The 20,930-nt window shown below is 38.3% G+C and overlaps 1 long non-coding RNA gene across 2 annotated transcripts in view; it reads right to left on the minus strand.

Annotated features, from left to right (window-relative positions):
* Positions 1–20,930, minus strand: part of LOC308194080 — a 147,716-nt gene that overhangs the window by 18,672 nt on the left and 108,114 nt on the right. The gene's annotated exons all lie outside the window — the stretch shown is intronic.

Below are 20,930 nucleotides of genomic sequence, written 5' to 3' on the forward strand. Positions count from 1 at the left end.
ATGCTATGCTTGTCAGGGGAACTTGAAGGAAAAAAAAAAAAAATAAGAACACATTGACATGTATCTAATCATCCTGCAAAATACTGCATCCCAGAACTGCAGGGGGACAGTCTTAAAAGGCTGACAGCATAACGTGCTTATTTGAGATCTGGTCCTGAAACCAGTGCAGGTGAGCATTGACCAGGCCATTTTTTGTGCAGAGGAACTAAAAATGATGGGTTGTGGATAAATTCATTGTAAAGATATCAAATGATCACGCAACAAATATATACCTTGAGAAGAAAGTGTTTGCTCCCCATTTATTTCTACAAAATCACAAACAGCTTTGATTTGTACTGTACTCCAAGCCATGCCAAGAAAGATGATGCACAACAAATATGAACCACAGACATGTTTACCCTCTGCCTCTTATGCTTCCAGATGTCTCAGTTTTACATGCCAAACCACCTCCTCCTCTTTCAAAGCCCTACCTCTAAACTTCTGAAAAGTTCTTTTCCTTACTCCTCCACAAGCCATAATGTAGAAACAACACTTTTTATTTGGAAGGCATGTTTTAGAAGTATTTATTGTTTATTTCCAATTTAAAAAGCAACCACACTGTTATAAACAGAAGAGCTTGTAAGTGCTTAGGAGTAAAATGAACCCAAATGACAACAGCATTCTGTTCAAATATGCTAGCAACATTATGTTTAACTGTAATTCATAACGGATAGGTGTTCAATAAATATTTCTGCTTTGTACTTCAGAGACAAAGCAGTATGTCTGAGGAAGTGATGAAACGCTGTATTAAGGCAGGAAAATATTAGCTAGCAGCTTCTGAAGTCTGACATTTTAAAAATCAGCAGGTCCAGATAACTGAAGCGTTTTAAAAGAACCAGCCAAGCATCCTTCTAGGCTGTCAGTGACTTCTGTCACAGCGGCAAAGCTTCAGATGACTGAAAAGGAGGTAGAGTTGTACCAGTCTGACAAGATGGGACTTAAGAAAATCCCACAGTAATTATCATAGAGTAAAACATTGAGAAGAGCAAGCAATTCACTTCTCCAAAGTTAATTCTATGTACATATATAACTCCTGTGTACTCAAATCTGAAATTAAGGGTCTTGTGGTTTATATCAGTCAGAAGCAGAGACTGATGTTTGAATCAGAGCTCTGGTACAAAAATACTCCTTTACAAGAATGTATCAAATTCTGCTTCCTTAAATGTAGGAGAAATGAAGTGAACTGAGTTCGTTACGTCTCTCACAGCATCAGAACTCCTCCATTCATCACGTCTCAGAAATTTGCCTTGGAAGAACACTACTTGCATATGTTCAAGTTGCATAAAATATTCCTTCTCCATTTTCAAGTTCTGTCTCTGTTCCCTACATGAGATATTCCAACCACACAAACATGCTCCTTTGATATCAGTAGTCAGCCAAACTCTCTTCACACAGAACATCTGAATTTCTAGATAGCTGCCTTCATTTTGGTTTAAAATGCACTTAGCTGTCTCATAGCTACCATAAAATATAGGATGATAATTAGCTCCTCCAGCTTCTACTGCATTAACTCAACTTATACTACTATATTCAACTAAAGAGGGTAGTGGTAAAATTAACATTCATTGTTTTCAATACATTTTGTATTAGCCTAATTGACAAATGATCCCTTCCCTCATCAAAATAAATAAGTAAGTAAAAATTGCAGCTTTCTCTGCGGTGAAAACACAAACATTTATTCCTTGAAATGACTCAGATATATTAAAAGCAGTCTATAATTGGCTAACAGAGGCAAAAGATCCCAAGGTTATTTAAACTCACACAAATTGTACATGATGGGCAATGTCAGTCTCATGGGTTGAGCTGACTCTCTCCAAAGGAAACCAAACTAGCAGAGAAGCTGAAGTTTAGTGGTTCAGGACTGTACCTTAATTGGGCCTAATCTACACAAGGGTGATTTTGGAGCAAGCATTGAGCTGCAGTAGTCTTTAACAAACCCAAGTCAGACAGCTAGAGAACTGGGAGAGAAAGTGGTATGTTTTCACGTCCTGCTTTATTTTAGGTTGCCAGCTCAGTCTCCTTTCCACCTATCCAGAGGAAATTCTACTGTCACAGGACGTGAGGTCAGTAGAAGAGAAGACTCCAGACAGACCTCACTGCAGCCTTTCAGTACTTAAAGATGGCTTCCAGAAAAGATGAAGAGCGACTTTTTACTGATCAGAGGTTAGGAAGAAATTATTCACTCAGTGGGTGGTGAGGCACTGGTACAGGCTGCACAGAGAAGCTGTGGCTGCCCCATCCCTGGAAGTGCTCAAGGCCAAGATGGATGGGGCTTTGAGCAACCTGGTCTGGTGGGAGATGTCCCTGCCCATGGCAGGGGTGGGCTGGAACTAGAAGACCTTTAAGCGCCCTTCCAACCCGAGCCATTCTGTGATTGTTCCAAAACAATCTTGGGGCTGGTGACAGCCCTAAATCCTCTGCATCTCAAATGTGAGATTTAAGAGTATCCCATTTCAATTAGAAATATACTTACGGCCACTGTTAAATTACTGATTTTTTATTTTATTTTTTTTTTTTTTACCTCCCCACTTGCCCCATCCTCTTGAAATATAACTTTTGCCAAGCTCCACTCTCTGTCTATATAACAGGGTTCTACATAATAAGGATTTGGTTCATACCAATCAATTGCGATAGACACTCAATCACCAATCCATAAAACAATCCAGTGAGTAGGTTATATTGCAACTTAGTCTGGGTTCAAAAGTGAGAGGTAAGAATGGAATTAAACTGATGGAATCCACTGCCATGTGGACACATCAAACATCGAGGTGAGCAATATTCTGCAAAGGCTTGAGCCTTTGAAAGGAAATTACTCAAATTTGCACTCAGAAAAAAAAGAAAAAAAACACCACTCATTTTTCATTTTCAAAGGCCCCAAGTAGTACTAACTGCTGAGGGGAAGCTAAAGCTTCTCTCCATCCAATTGATATGGTTTGGTCCATACCACTAAGGACTGAGTAGTCTTGCCATTGTTTTTTCCCCTAAGAACTGGATTGTCATGTACTTAAGAGTTTTTGTTTCCTGCACTCATTGTGGGAAAATGTCTAGATAGACCACACTGCTGAGACCCTTGCCTTTCTGTCTTACTCGTCTCTGAATGCTTTTGAAAATGCATCTTAAAAATGAACTAATCCTGTCTTTATATCCTATTAACTTTATGTAGCATTTAATATCCAAAGTATTTGTGAAATTAGGACTAAATATAATAATCAGATCTGTGTATAAGACCATTAAAGCTTAACGAGCAATCTGCTATTTATTGTGGATGGTCTACCCAGAGCTGCCAAGTACCTTTCCCACCCTCAGTACCTCCAGCACTAATTTGAGGTAATAGGTATTTGCCTAGGCGGGCAGATCTTAAAACAAGCTAAAACTAGCTTAGGCCAAGAAAAGCCCAGGCAAGTCCTGACAACCCGCATTTGTCAGGTCAATACAAAGTCTAAAGTCTCTTCCTATTAATGGCAAAAATCACATATATAATATACATACAGCAAATATGAAGGCAAAATGGAACAGGTCAAGTATGAAGACAACATGATCACACAACCAGACAGAATACCAGTGGTTCACAGACTGATAGCTTTTTCTCTTTTAAAAACATTTGTTTAAAATAAAATATAGATATCTTACCACTCCAATACTTTCTGAGGTAGGGCTTGAAGCAAAAGAAAGTATTACTGTATGGAGTTCACATAAGGATTTCAAGGCATAAAAGGCAGCACAGAAAAAAATAAGGTATATATAGGAGAAAACAGCAAAGAGAGTTCAAGAATGGTATCCTTTAAAGAGTGAGTAAGAGACAAAAGTATGCAATTTTGGAACAAATTTAACATTCCAAAAAAAAAGGGGGGGGGGGGGGGGGGAGGATTCTCCTTCCACTAAGTGTTTGACATATACACCTTGTGTATTTTAGCTTTTCACAATTTGTGTTTGTTTCCTAAAGTTTGCCTTCAAAATGTTATCTGCTTTTACTGTCTTGGAAAGCACAATGGAAAGTGTAATTGCTACAAACAACTTTCAAGTTCAGCCATGGCCTTTATGACACCATGGCTCAGGGTGCTCCCCTTCCAAGGAGTTTCTTGTGGCTGTTATGTTGTGAAGCCTTTACAGCCTTCCACAGCTAAGTGCTTTAAAACAGGCCCCCTTCTGAGTGCATCCTCAGCTGTCTACAGAAGCTTTAGAACTTTCTTTTAAATGAAAAGGATGGTTATCTGCAAGCATTTACTGAGAGGCTGAGCTCAAGCATACATTATAAAACTAAGGAAGTGCAAAATAGAACCAAATTACTAACATCAAAGATGCCAGTTTCCCTCTTCTGACAGTAGCTCCCAGTGAGAAATAACCTTCGCTGCCAGGTTAGAGCTGGGAAGTGGCAGTGAAGAGGGGAGGGATGCAGATCAAAGGTAATAGCAAGCAGGGCATCTGCAGGTCCTTTGAAGTTCTCCTCCACTGCCCTTGTCCAGCACCTGTAAAGGCAGCAGTGGTGGCGGCATCATGCCCAGGCTGCTAACTTTTCTGATGCAAGGATAGAAAACTCTCTGTGGGAAGCACAAGCAGGGCTCCTTGGTATGAGCTGTCTGGGAAGCCTGTGCCTGAGCTCAACCACCCCACCCAGCGCACCTCAGGGTAAGACTGGACAAGCCCAAGAGACTTCGGCCACTCTGCCACTACACTAGCAATAGCTACCTGGTATTCTTCTGAATGAGCATTTACACCTTCAATGCTTCACTCACCAATTACGACCTCAGTGGGGCAGAGAGCAGAGAATCTGCTGTACCCAGAAAGCCACCAGTCTGAAACCAAGCTGGGAAGCAAAGAACCTGCCTGCAAGAAGACCAGTGGCAGGAAAAGAGCTGTTTGTAAATCCCTTTTACTCCTAGTCTCTCTTTCACATCACTTCAAGATTTCTCTGTTCAAAGCATTAATTATTCTAATTTATATTCTAATAAACATGGCTTTCAGCTTGAAAGCTTTATTATCTTCTTTGGGTGCTCACTATATAGCAAAGGAATAAATAGGTGTGACCCAAAGCTCTGGCTGCCAGGGGTTATCACAAATGCATCATGCATATTTAGTTAAATTGCTTTTAAAACATTTTTATTTCCACACAAAAGCATAAACAGGTAAGAGCATTGCATGCCAACTCTTCCTTCCCTAAATATTAAAAACATTACAGAAAAGTAAATTCCACTGTAAGTAGATTCAGTACTCACTTTTAAAATGTTATATATGAACATTTCTATTGGAAGCTGGGAGCAGAGAGAAAAATAACTAGACACTACTGACACACTGAAAAAGAAGCTTGTCACAGCAAGGCAGTTTTAGATGCCAAGGTAGTAGCGGCAGAGAAAAAATGGGTTGGGGGAAACAGCAGCTTGTAGACCTTTTTTTTGGAAGCTATTGAAACATAAACCATGCTGAGCTTAAAAAATTCTACAAACTTGGGTGAAATTGAGTCTGACAACTTCCTGGGTTTAGTGCAATTACAAACTTTTCTACATACTATTCAGCTAAGCAAATGATAGTATGAAAACTACAACAGGAAAAACTGAACATCCCTGAAGATACACAGTCAGTGGGTAGTAAAATACAGATAAGAATTCATATCACATAAAAATACAAACAAATATTTTTGATGGCCAAACACATGTGCAGATGGTAAAATCCAGAAGCAATGGCCACTAGATGACAAGATCCACTACAGAGGCAGCCCTCAGCTTGTGGTCTTTTAAGTTCAGGTAAAGAAAAGCAGCATTGAGCAATAATTATCAGACAAAAGACTTGGAATGGAAAAGGGTTCATTTAATGGATGGTAGACTTTTCAGAATTTTCTTCCCTACTCATATGTTATCTCTCTGGACTTATATGTCCGGCTGTGAAGGGACAACAAAGGGACAGCATTTCCTTTTGAAATTAGTTTTTTGTTTGTTTGGTTTACCAGAAAGTGGCATTTTAAAAAGAAGTCCAACTTAGTGGCTTATTACTGGATTTCTCAGCTGACAAAGATGATCTATTCTGAACCCCCCAAAAAACTGTTGTTGTATCAATCTGTCAAAAAAAAAAATGTTTATGACAGCATCAAAATAAATCAAGGACACATCCATGAGACATTGACGGAGGTTGCTCTACAAATACGAACCATTATCAAGGAGCAAGACATGCAAGCAGCACAGCGTCCAACCATCAAAATAAAACCAAAGTTCAAAAAAAGTCGCCTGTTTCACTGACATATTTCCTTCACACAGTTCTGACAGGAGGTGAAGAGCAGTCAACCTGATCTGAAAGGACACAACGAATGGTACTTCCCTTTAGTGAGTACTTAACTTATGCAGCAGAGAGCAGAAGTCATCAAAGCACATCTTAACTGCCAATTTCAACAGGCAATGTGAGATTGATCTGAATAATGAACTGCATTGGGTTGAGTGCCACTTGTTCACATACTAAATAGAGGAAAACAGCCACACTTTAACAACAGCTGTTGTCAGACTTACAGGAACATCACCATCTCAACAAACACTTCTTGCCAAACTCACTACTTTGACTGACTGAGGGATGAATACTAAGGATAAGTACATTGCATCAGTGGAGTGCTCTGAGGTCATTCACAAATGATCAGAACGTGACGCTGCCATATTTGAAAAAGGAGAACTAGAAAGACCAAACTGATGATGCTAAAAAGGGATGAGGCATTGGAAATACAGGACAAAATCTAGAACAACAATTCCATAATATTAAATAAATATCTGGTTCAGACTTCTGCTCTTTCTTTAGAGTTTGAAAATGCAGAGTGATTATGGCCCAATGTTAGGTGGACAGTAATGTTACATAGAGCAAAAGCTCTTAAATTTCATATTAACAACCCGTAAACCTTCCTCCAACGACAACTACTCTAATGAGCAATATCCTCCAGTGGTAAAAGACCTGTTCGTTCTTGCTGAATTTCAGACCCAAAGCGCTAGAAACGTCTTAGGATCATTTTTAATATGCAAGGACCATGAGACTGCCATAAATTTGAATAAAAAGCTGACATTAAATATAGTGAGATAGTGGAAAAATACAGGACTAACACTAGGATGAGTTCATTTTGGTTTGTTGGGCTTGGAGGGAGGGGTATTGTTATGATTTTCATGATTTTAAGATTTGGACTTGCCTTGCCTCTATGCATAATTTTACGGCAAACTCACTAAAAATATATATGTACATGCACAGCCTTCCCCGCTGTAGGCATACAAAACATCTCAGTGGGTATCTGAGCGTTCCAACAAGATAGCTACTTACCATCGCATTTCTAAACTTTATACTTTTAAAATGGATCAGTTAATTTCTATTACATAGCTAAAACTAACCTTTTGCTTCCACTGCTTCTTTCTTGTACTCATTCACCGTGGCAAGAGTTTCTTCATGAGCAATGTTGCCTCACTCTTCCTAAAACTTGCACCTGAGAGCAGGCATCCTTGAACCGCTCTCATCTGGCACTTCCTTGTCCGCACCTATCCGCTGCCTCCTGCTTTTTTTTTGATGTTTAATATTTTCTTAATCCCTGGCCAAACCCTTCAGTCTACATTTTGAAGACAGGCATAAGCCAACTGAGCAACTGCTGGGAGAGGAGCTGTTCCTGCACCCTTCAGTCCCTCTCCTTCCCAACAGCACGTTCCACAGCTCCAGCACTCATTAGATTCCTCCATAACTCAGAATACCTGAAAAGCCCAACAGAAAATCAGCTCCACAAAGAAAACAGCAAGCTGGTACAGCTGATGAAATGATCGATTTGATACTAATGCTGGCACAAGATAAGCAGCAGGACCAAGTACCTAGATCACCAAGCAGCCTCAAATTCACTTTTCTCAATTCTACCTACCTACATGCTTTGGAGCTGTGTCCCACCTCTCTATTTTTTGCATGGAAAAAGTTTTAATCTTCTGAATCATTACCAATTAAAGACATGACAAACACACCCCTTAGCACCCTTATAATGGTATTCGGTAGTGAGGAAGTACAAGCCACAGAGGAAGAGGAGGAGAGGGATGCTCTTTCTCTATTCTGCCACTGCTCAGCATGGAGGTCTTCAGCAGCCTTTGAACATCACCAGTATTCTTCCATTGCCCCAGCTCCCGGTTTGTAAAGCCAAACTGGGCAAAACTGATTTTCTTAAGCCTCAGTTACCAGCTGCTTTGGATTATTTTCCTACTAACAGCTACACATTAGCATTTAATGACTACTTTAACGATCACCCTAGCTGCCTAAAACATTATGGGGGTTCTTGTAAATCAAATGCACTTTGACAGACATATATATTGGAGGAAAGTTTGTAAATAATACCTGGAAAACAATTTTGTCATATCAGAGTTTGTCTGATGAAGACTACCCAAACTCTTGGTCATTTTATATGAAGAAAAAAAGAAAAAAAAAAAGAAATATTTCTGTTCATGATGAAAACTATTCCCATTCCAATTATGTTGAAATTTACTGGATGAGATACACTGGTACATTAAATATGGCAAGTAATGAAATAAGTATAAACAAATGTCACATTAGAAAAAATCAACAAAACTAGCTAGAATGAATATTAAGAAAATCATTAATAGAAGGGTAAGTAATACAAATGCACACTATCATTAACCACTTTTGGTAATGAAATTGTCAATTATATTTAGAGACTTTCTTCTACTAACAATATATTTTGTAAAAATTGGAAAACAAAAACCTTGAGATGAGGAAGTCAGTTTTCTAATTAACAACTACTTATCTGAAAAAGCATATTTTTAATTGCATCCTACTATTAAGAATAAAAACTTCCAAGAAAATAGGCGAGTTATCACCCAAAACTGAACTTTTATGCATTTGCTGAAAGCTGTCCATGATGAATTAGCTACATAAACTTAGAAGGAAATACAGACAGCTACACAAATATGAATTGCTGTGCAAGTATAGACAGTAATTCAGTGACATGCACTGTTAATATATGGGAATACTGAAATCTTTCTGGTATATTTGGGCACTCACAACAGAACGTGTAGTTTCTAAATACCTCACCACAGTCAAGTATGGAGCAAATGAGCAGTAGAATTTATTACCTAAAACTTTTCACACATCTTCTCTTCCTGATGGAAAAATACTTCAAAAGTCCCAGTTAAAAAAAAAAAAAAAAGTCCATAATGTGCATAGTCTGGAAAACCAATGTAGCTATGGAAAAATATAACCTATTTCATCTTCAACATTAGTTTATACAGGGGAGAATAAAAATATCAGCACAGGAAACATATCTTTTCAGCAGCAATAGCAATTCTTCCAGTCAACAGATTTGGTAACGATTGCATATTTAGAGCTTTTCCAGTTTGAGTTATTTTTAATATTTTCACCATCCTAGGGAAGGGGGTTATTATTTTAACAAAGCAAACCATCTTTCAGTTCTTACAGTCAACTGTTCTTATCATCATGACACTTGAACACTGATTTAAAATGTTTGCTTTGCCAGTAATGAAATCAGGAGAAGGATGTTTCTAATCTTCCTTTGAACTGCTGATTAAAATACATACACATATATATATATATATTTATATAGGTAAGGTTTTGATGGTTTTGATCTACACTCTTGACACTTTGATCCCCCTTTACTTTGAAGATGGTTCAGAAAAAGAAGTTTCTAGCATATGCTCAAGTACCATTATTTGCATTAGAGATCCAGAACTACTATCAAAGATATGTCACTCTAATACAAAGGGAGACAATTGTTTTAAATTGATTCACTTTCACACAAAGTGATAGCAATCAAATGTTTTAGAGTCCCTTAGCCTGCATTGAGTTTTTCATGTTACTTAATGCATTATATCTGACAATTCATTGTGGTTCCAAAATTATTTTAAAAGATGATTCGAGTGGCAATAGTGGTGGAAGAGCAAATACTTTAAGCATTACAAACTAATAACTTAATTTTGAGTCATTTTCATGTACCAAACACAAATCGAAGCATCAGTTCAGTTTCTCCTCTCGTGCTCAACACCAACTGCAAAATTACTTCCATCTTTGTGGCTGTTTTTCCAAAAGCTATCATGTTGAAGAAGCCATGTCCCTAGAATTTCAACCACTGTTTCTAAAAAGCTGACAAGCAAGCGTGGTCTCCAACCAGGACTGCAACGTTTCAAACAGGTGATGCACACGTTAAATAGCCAATTAGCTATCTGTCTTCCAACAAAACGGACCTTGCTTACCACAGCTCTGCGCTGTGTTTAGTTGTAAACCTAGACATGATACCCAGTCAGCACAAAAAGCAACTGTGGTCTTGTGCGAGTAAGAACAGTCCTCCTGCATAAAAACGGCTAGTGAATTACTGTCCTTTTCATTACAAGTTTATTCCATATGATGATAATATGGATGTAACAAGAAGGAAAAAAAATCCAAATACCTTACAGTTGCATTAAAGGATCAAACTGAAGTCAGACAGGGTACAAATCGCCTGCAGAATATGCCTGGCTGGGGAGGGGATGGACTTAATTGCAAAGATATGCATGAAATAAGTTTGTATGAGAGTATCAACTTCATCTCAAGGCTTCCAGAGCAGTGTTGCAGCGAGAAAATCTGTGACATCCACTGCTGTACTGAAGTATTGACTTTACTGTGTTTCTGAAGCTTGGACTCAAAGGGAGACAAAAATGGATTAATGAATGACTGTCTATAATTTTGCTTTCATAAAACTTTTGTTCAAATTTTGCATGAAGGCTCTGCAAGGAAAAATTAAATACTTCATTTAATGTTTTATAATAATATATTTACTTATTTACTTGTCACTATCTCCATCTGAATAACTTCTGTCATGATTTCCCCCACATTTTCCTCCAACTAAACAAAAATCCCAATTTATATACAAATACATAGATTATTCTCAGACACTTTCTTTTTTTTTCTTTTTTTTTTTTTTCTCCTCCAAAAATGTGTGTGGAAAATTCTTTGCGTTACCCATCCTGGTAAAAGCAGAGGTGAAGCAGGCCTGTTTTCTCACAGTATGTGCCCAAGCAGTCTGAGGACAGCAGCATCAGATCCTTTACAGCCACTGAGAACTGCAAGGCGGTTGTGAATCAGTAACTGTACAGCATCCCTAAGCACAGATCAGCTAAATCTATTTCATTTCATGCTAACCTACCCTATGAAACATGTAATTGGTTATGCCTTTTGCATTATTTCCAATCGAGCTCAGATTTGCATTGTAAACAAATCAATTTGCCACTTTAATTGTTTAGCTCTGAGTCAACTTACAGGGCTGAGAGGGCAGACAAAACATAATAAATGGCTTCGTGTCCTGATTTTATCACAAGGAGCAAAACTAAATAACTTATGAGCCCAGTCAGTTCTATTGAGTTATGAACTAGCTCTTCCTCCAGAGTAAATTAAAATTCTTATTGCATACAAAAAGCCTAGTGAACACATTTTATTACTCTTGGAGGGAAGTGCAGAAATAATGGAGGTAGAGCTAAGGTAAATATATAACCTGATGCCTCTCCAGTGGATTGTTTGCTAAACCTTGTAATTTTATGCACTGGTATTTGAATGTTCTATTTTCTGCCTGCGTATTCAGAGGGCTCAGTAGAAAAACATAAGTTGCTGGAACATAGCAAAATGAGAGCTTTGTGATGATAGAAGATGCTACTGTAAACAAGCAATATGTCCTAAGAGCAATGACAATTTTCTACTACATTTTCCAATAAGCAATCTCATCCCAATTCAGGAACAATGGGTATGTTAGTTAGCATTTGGGAAAAGAGCAGAGAGCATAAAGTAATAGAAACTAAGTAAATGGAAAAATTATGGAGTTTAGACAGAATGGAAGCTGGCATTTATTCTACAGTAGAAAATCATGGTTTTAGAAATATACAACTAAATATAATAGTATATATGTAAAACAGAGGAACACACACTTGAAATTATTACCAGAGAGCAATGCTGAAGTCCCTAAATGAGATAAGCATACACAGAGGAACGTTTGTCATACGCAGCATAAAAACGAGCTACAAAAAGGTGATAGCATCATTCTAAAGAAAAGTTACAGGAAGGCAACAGGCTAAAATTCATCCCCCTAGCAGCAAAATTCTCATCAACTTAGTAGGTGTAGGATTTTGTGCACGGAAGAAAACTTTCGCAATAATTGAAATACATGGACTCAGTGATAGTGACAGAACAAGCTTAAACTTTATCACTTATCACTGACATTTGAACAAAAAGTAATCTATTCCAACTTTTTTTTCCTGCAACGATTAAATGAACCTACAGCCATACCATGCATGAATGACAAAACACATTTTAAGTTATTACTTAATAAATGACAAGCCACATGGAAAAAACAGAAGTCCTAATTTGAATCTGCAAATGGGAAAGGCTAGTGCTAATCACACAAGTAAAATTTTCAGCACAGTAAGATCTTGGAAGTGACTGGACAGAATTTAGAACAGAGTTCTTGAGAAATATTTCATAATCATGTAACTAATGGGACTCAAACATCTAAAGTTGAAGACTTGATTCAAACTGAGCAGCAAAAACCAGTCTTATCTGTTGATGACTTCAAAAATAGCTAAACTGAGCAAGAAGAATGTGTATTAAATATCACAATTATATAACAATTCAAGTTCTGTTGCATAAATTACAGAGCACTCTTAAAAATATTTGTAAATGGAATAAATATAAAATAAAGAAGTCTTGCATATGGACTAAAACCCAAGCAAGCCTCAACAGGAAAGAATGTTACAGACACCAACCTACAGAAAGTGTCAGTATCTAAGGAACAGAAAGCTTGCTCAACTGAGAAAAACATGAAAGCCTATTAAACAGGGGAGGACAAACCTGGACTGGAAAGGAGGAGAATAAAGAGAAATTTGAAGAGCACCTTGCACAGAGTTTTCAGAGTAAGAAGTCTGAAGATACATCAGAGGAAGAAGACAACAAGGGACTCAGAGAGACAGTTCGACAACAAAAGTGTGAAAGAAGCACATGAGATTGCCAAGGCAGAGAATTCAGTCACCAATTTGCACTGGTGATCCTTGCTGAAGATGTTGGGGAGGTTCTCAAAAATCAAATTATTTCTTGTAGCAGAAAGCTCTAAGGAGCTAAATCGGCTAGGAGAACAAAGCTCTAAGCCAGATGTCAGGAAGTCTAGAAGACCTAATAGAATTCACCTGAGAGTACTGCAGATATTCACAGTAGTAGCAGTTATTAAAACACTTAAATGCCATTGGAGTCAAGTTTATTTTATGAACATTTTTTCTAAATGGAAAAAAAGCCAGCAGTGGGGTCCCCAAGGATCTCTGCTAGGGCCATTTCTATTCAACTACAGTCAATAAATTCAACATTAACTAAACAATCAGTTCCAATTTGTTAGTGACCAGTGGAAGGGTGTTAAGAATAAGACTAAGCTCTTTCAGCTGGTCAGCCTGCCAATGGCAAGAAACATCAGCAGGACACTGCAACCATGAGTGAGTGGGCAAAAAAGTAGGAAACCAGCTCATTATCAAAGACCATATTCAGGGAAAATAGTCTAACCCACTCTTACGTAATGCTCACCTCAAAACTGGAAATTAGAACTCAAACATCTTGGAGTCACCCTTGCCAAATGGTGAAAGAAGCTGGCTCACTGCACAGAAGCAGCCAAAAAAAAAAGACATTGGGCCTAGAGTATTGGGCACTAAGAAGAGTGCTAAGGAGAAGACAAAAGGATTCATGTGTTTCCACATCTTCAATAAAGTGTGCAATGCTGGTCAAGGTCAGTTCAGTAGCATGCAGTGGAAGTGGAAAAGTATAAAGGAGGCAACTATAATGTTTAAAGAGTTGGAGAAGCTGCCTTAAGATGAGGGAGTAAAACGGCTGGAGAGAAAAAAGTTGAAAGGAAAGAGAATAAAGGTTTATAAAATGCAAGCAATATGAAGAACTGTATTTCCTTAGATCTTTGCAACACCACAGCTAGGGGGCACTTGGTGAAACTAAAAAGGGATTAATTTTAAAAAGATAAAAGGAAATACTACTTTACACAGTGGATATTAAATTTCTAGGACTTTCTTTTACAGGAGGCTGTAGGAAGATACTATCAGGAAGTTCACAGAGGAACGAGACATTCAGGGACAGCAGGTGCATAGATCAAGACTCAAAGTACTAAAAGGATATAAATGAATACTAAAAGGCAGGGATGTAGCCTCTGATGTCCCTGATACAACTCCCAGCACTAAGGCATTAACTGCAGAAAGTAAGTCGGCTTACATGCTTTCCCTTAGGTAGCATCTCTTTCTATCATTGCAGGAGACAATACAGGCAAAGAAAATTCTGCACCAGAAATAAATGTGTTTAGAGAAATGCAAAATAAATTTATAACAAATTTAACTTAAATTCTGCCTTCATTTTAATGAAAAGGAGCAAGGATTTTGCAATCAGTTTAAGGAATTGGAGCATATACTCTGATACAAATAGTTTCATTTCAAATTAGTGATATCATCAGCTTAATGAAATCACTTGTGACACAAAGACTGATTGATGTTTGGGTCTTGTGGTGGGTGTTTTAGAACAAGACTCTGCTGGCTTTGACATCTCCTACTTCAATGGTGGGATGAGAAAGAGCAACCTTAGCAGGATCTGATGCCCCTCTTAGGTGCTTGCATAGTCTTCATCAAACCAAACATGAGGATAGCATCCTTTCAACAAGCAAGACAGACAATACATCAACTGACAAGACAGCAATACATGGGAAACACGATAAAAAAAATAAATCATGCTCTCACAAGTGGTTTCAATTATAAATTATGGTGCACCTCAACGATAACAGTAGAGATGAGATCTTGACTCTAGAAAAAGCTTGATGCTGTGTAGAACTTGCTTTTAAAACTTGTCTGAGGAAGGAAATCTTTAAATAAAACCTGAAAAATAAGTCCTCACCACATGTTTACTACAGATTTTTAATCATCCTCTCTTCTTTCCTCTGTCATAGAATCAAAAAGAGGCTATAGGTTACACTTCACAAAAACAACTGAGAAGTTTGGAAAAATAGACTATATACAACTTCCTTGTATGCTCACACAGGAAAAATACTGCTGTGTTTTCAATACCACAGTAATTTAGGATGCCAAGTCCACATTTTACCAATCATTTTATCACTCCATTTTGGTTTTGAAATTCTTCATGAATGTACCACGCATGCAGAGCTGTTTTCTCTATTTTTACCTCATGCACAGTTGTGTTAGCTATGCCTACACTACTTCAGGGTTTCGTAAGAGTTGAGTAAAGCAAGTTGAGTTATTCCTTCAAAAATCCCAGGTGCAGTATCCATAGAGAAAAAAAAAAAAAACAAAACTCAATAAGAAAAATCTGAATTCAATCAGTTTCTATTCAGGCCTTGCTCATAAAAAAAATGAGCCTTAAGCAGTGAGCCAATGCCAGGAAATGCTAAACAGTTATGTCCATTGCTGTGAATGGGGATTACATGCTCTTTTAAGATACTTTTCAGATCTCAGGTGGCCTATTAGTCATTCTTCCCAGTCAAGATTTCCTATTTGACTATTTTGAAAAGACCAAGAAAAAAATATTTTCATCATGTTCATCTTAATAGCATTTTGCTTATACTAGCACTACAATGTTACTGAAAATAAATTCAGACATGGCATAACATTGGTGTTACTTCATTTCTTAGCCCTAATTTCTATTCCACATCAGTATTTAGTTTGTTTGGTTTTCTCCTTATAGTCACAATTAGGACAATGGATCAAAAGTGTCACAAAGAGCTGTTCTTCAGCTGCTACATGGCTATTACCACCATATATTGTACTATCAATAAAAGGGGCTAGCAATAACTGTTATTTCTGAAGAAGAGTCAAATAAGCTCTCTTTATGGTACAGCCAAGAGCAAGATGACTTCACTAATAGGTAACAAATTGCTGCTCAGATTGGAGCCAGCTGTCTAGCAAAAAAAAAAAGGGATCATGCATTGATGTTTCGGAATGCCTGCTTTTGTAAAATGTTGGCTGGGTGCAGCACTATTTATATTCAGCTCTTCTGTGTGCTGCATTTGAGACAAAATGATAGCTACCATCTTAAAACAGCTCTAAAGTCATCTCTACCATGAAATCATAACTGGGTTTTATTTTGTTGTATTTTATATTGTTTTCAATTAGGACAGTGAAAATTTACAATCCAAAATAAGCAGGTATGCCAGTCCAGCATTTAAAACAGCAGTCTCCAGAAAGACTGTCAGCTCTTGCATTTATTCTATTCTACTTCAGCTGGCTTACAGCAGATTTGCCATGACAGAAACATGAACACTTTCCCTTTCTGAGGCTGTCCCATCTTTATGTTCCTACAGCCTGATAAGGAAGGGTAGAAAGAAAAGTGAAACAGAAAGGGCACTTTTTCACTCATTCCTCACCACTCTCAGGCAGTTCAAACTGACTGCGTGCTGGCAGACTTTTATTTCCCAGGTCCATAATTGCTTGCCCCAGCTGCATCTCTCTCAGAGGCCACCTCATTCCTTGTAGATGCCTAAGCAGAGTTATCAAGTTTGAAAGGCAAGTGAAGGGAACAAAAAGCACTAAGAGATCTGACTAACTCTCTTTGTGCCTAAACCTGAATGCAGGTTTTTGTCTCTTATCTACTTAAGACTTGCCAGGTGCACAGCTTCCTCTCTCATTGTTCCTTCTTCATCTATTCCTCCCACAAGGAGGTAACAGGTTTGCTCCATCCCTGTGCAACCCCTGCAGTTGGCAGTCTGACAAAGGATGAGCCATCCTGCTGGAACCTCTCATCTAGCAAGCTAGCATTGATATGGACATGTTTCCATCTAGCAGGAGACGGTAGCATTTTCATGAGGGAGACCAACAAAATAGGAATATGCAACAACCATGTTGTCTCCCTCCAGCACTAATTCATGCTTGTTTCCTGTCCTCAGTCCCAGCTTTTGGAAGCTTAGGTTGTGAAATATACACTTTTCATCGCTTTCTGAATAATTAAACAGAAATGCTTTGGGACTGCTCATTATAGACGTTCCAGCAATGTGGTGGTGTTTTGGTTTTTGGTGGTGGGTAGTTTGGGAGGGGAATATTAAATATCTGAGGACCAAGCCAATAGCATCATTTATGTTCCAGTCAAATGTATGAGTTAGAGAGGAATAAACATTCCTCTGAAACATGGGCACAGTCTCTTAACCACAGACAACCATTTTTTCTTCTAAAACATTTTCTTTTATATAAGATGATACGTGGACATATGTCAGTGACATTACAGGCTTAAATCAAAATGAAAGGATAAGATAGCCTGAAGAAGCTACACTAGTTTAGTAACTGGTGAGGGTCAAAGGGGTTACAGACGTGCTGCTGGCTTTCCATGCGTATGGCTCATGCTTGCCAAAGGAAGACAACTCCTGGCAAACCACTCACTTTTAATGAACTTCATTTAAGAAAACAACTGTTCTCCAGAAACGTGCCCAAAAAATGGGTTGTCTGTTCACATTATTATTTTAGTGTTCACAGAAAAGTCACATGAATTTATGGCTTCATAGAAAGATTTTTATTTTTTTGTAAAGACAGTGACAGTGTTCTGCATATGTGGGCCAGATCCTGAGTTCTTGCATGCCTAAGTATTCTGCTGGTGACCACAGGCCTCATTTTGATCTTTACTTATTGCAGCATTTTCAGGATAAAATGAATGCCATTTTGGATTCTTAGCTATTTTCCTTCTCTTTTTCCCCTCATTATTACAACATCACAACCTTTAGCATAACAGCTCTTTTCAGCACTAACGGCTGGGAGTTTAAAGACATTTATTATTCTCCTCTTACAGGAAGAAAAGCTGAATTATAGGAAAACTAAGACTGGCCCAAGGCTAACCAGATCCAATTGAGGTAAGTTAATGCAAGGTGTCCCATGAGAGGTTAGATTTAAGCACCAGATTTTGTTTGCATGTTTAAAAAACCACAGATACAAGACCTAGTTACAGATCCATAAACTATATTTACAATAAAACTTCAAGGAATTTCACACATTCCTTACAACAACAGAAGTATGCATTTTGTCAGAAGACTGAGATGCAGTAATGAATTGGTTTGTCTTCACTAAAACTGAGGAATCAAAAACCATCTGTTTCTCCTGTCCTGTATCTTACTAGTGACAGTGAAAGAAAGACGAAAGCAAATGGTAGTCAAATTCCAATATATCAGACACCTTATCCAAAAAGCTACGGAATATCATTTCAAGCTCACCAGAACATATCTGTAGGGGGTTCTGGTGACAGGGTTTTGGTGGGGGACTGCAGGGGTGGCACCCATGCGGAGAGGCCCCATGCTGGACACAGCTGGCTCCAGCGGCCCCGCCGCAGAGCAGCCATGGGCCCAGCAGGCAAGATGGCGGCAGCTGTGAGAGAAAGTGCTAAAAAAGGGCAAAAACACCAAGTGGCAGTGAGGAAAATGTGTGAGAAACAGCCTTGTGAGCACCAGGGCCAGAGAAGAGGGAGCAGGGCAGAGATTGCCCTGCAGCTGGCGGAGAGGACCATGCAAGAGTGCTCCATTCTGTTTAGTGTACAACGTGACCAAGAAAAAGGAGTTGGAAGTCCAAGCCACCATTAACAACCAATTTAAAAAAAAAAAAAAAAAGATTCTCTTTGATGGATATATGTAAAGGATGGCATTAGTGATGTGCAGTCTGACAACATTCAAGCCACATGACTCAATTCTTTCATCGTAAATCCTTGACTATTTCACCAGCCTTCTGCCCCTCAATTTTTCCTATATTCACACTAATAAGAGAGCCAAATTTGTGCTATTTTAAGCGCATATGGGATTTCCTCACAGCAGTAGAATTCAGTATTTACAAAACGAAACACTACATTGTTAAAAAATGACCTTTGTGTTTTACAACATGGGGAAGCGCTTGAGTATTTAAAATGAATAAAATTATACAAGATACCAAGGACTGAGGTTACTGAAGGTTATCCATTATTTTACAGAAAAGTTGTGAGGAGGAAGTGAACTTTTGACTGCAATTTTACAGTCACTGGTTAACATGCTGGACAAGCAATTGCAATTTAAAAAAAAAAAATCAAGGAGATAAAGGATTATTTGAAAATGTCACCACTTTCCTAAGCTTATGGGAGAGCTAAATACACACAGAAAACAATTGGGAAATATCACATTTGCCTTGCACGAGAGGCAAACATGGAAATAAGACATTTGCAATAGATAAGCTATTAAAGGCATTTAAATGAAAGTGAAACACTCAGAAACAGCAGAGTATGATGTTTCCGTCCTCTGACTCCCATCAGATCCTTTTTTCCTGCCACACCTCCATGTTCTACAGACTTCTTCCATCTCTCCACCTGACCCAAAAATATCAAGCATTTCAAAGGGCCTGAAACTAAACCTTTTACCCTCCCTGACCTTGAATTTGTTGGCCCAATGTTTATGGAAGATGTTACTTCTTGAGAGACCAACATCTAATGATATATTACATCCTTCTAACCAAACTAAAATGCAGTCACTTATCAGTAAGCTCTTCCTCAGACTCAATCATCACCTATTTACCACTAGGAGACAGGCTGCTCCTTAAGATTTATCCACATTGCAGTCATCATCTTACAAACATGCCTAAAACACCTATTCACAAGCTAGCTGAGGCTCTGCTAGCAGAGTGGCTGTGCTAGTACAAAACTCAGCACAGGGTCAGACTTAGCTATCTGCAGTGGCAAAAGCCCCCAAGCTACTCTTTTTTCCAAGACAAGCTAAACACATCTGCATGAGAGAGTGTCACAGTAGGGACTACAAATGCAGATCTACAACAAGAATTCATACCTGCAAAGAATTCTCCTCAGAGAAAACAGGCAATTAATTCCCTAGATCAAAATGGATCTCTGAGGATCTGTGCAAAGGTCAATAAGTTTCCTTTAGTTTTATGCTATCCACAGCCTGATAACATCAAGAGGTTCTCAACAGCATCCACAATTTCAGAAGGGGTTTGCATGTCACAGAAATGAAGAGTCTGTAAAACCTTTCCCAAAATACGATCATTAGCAAACCAGCAAGATTACTGCAGACTTCACAAGGGTAACGTTGTAGAAACCAACTGCGCTACTTCCCCGGTGTGGACACTCACATTAGTAATACTCTGAAAATGAGACAGATTGGAGGTAGCAGAAGCATTAACCCTTGCCAGTGGACACCCATTCTCCCTTCCGTTGGGCATTTCTGATAAATTCTGCTGAGGGGAGCAAGAACTAGAGAGATTTTACTGCCTTAACAAGAAGAAAGAAAAAAAAAAGAAAACCAATGGATTGAAATAGTTTATTTGGAAAGCATAGCCACACCTAACCCACATCTCAGCAAAAAAAAAAAAAAAGGTTGGTTTCCCCTCCTACCCCCCATACTAAATGCAATGACTGTCCAGTATAAGAAATACCAACACTCTGTGTAGTGATTCTCTGTGTTGCTAGAGCCAGAAACTTGATACAGTCACCACCATTTAAAAACACTTCGAGTATTTTGTACATTCAAAATGCATATAATAAAACTGGAAAAGATCGTCTCAATGTAGTACAGTACACAAATAACTGCAAAGAAACAATTGTGTGTTTTTCTGCCTCCTGGGTAGTTAACACTGCTTTTAATTTCATCTCTGTCATTTCACATTATCATCTGCAAAAGCTCATGGCCAAGAGTTTGCCCTGGTAATAGCTGACTGTTCTCTTTGATATCATCACTCCTTGCTCTTTATGGACAGGCCAATATTCATTGTGATTAGCAAGGGACAACCCTGTCTATCCAGATTAGTCACGAATACTTAGCAGTTCACTCCATGCATCATCACTAATTGCTGTAAAAGAAAAAGTCTGGAGTTTTATGTGTGTTTAAAAAAAAAAAAAAAAACAAAACAAGAAAGACCATGATT

Source organism: Anser brachyrhynchus (assembly GCF_964034855.1).
Source record: "Anser brachyrhynchus genome assembly, chromosome: 4".
NCBI classification, from domain to species: Eukaryota; Metazoa; Chordata; class Aves; order Anseriformes; family Anatidae; genus Anser; species Anser brachyrhynchus.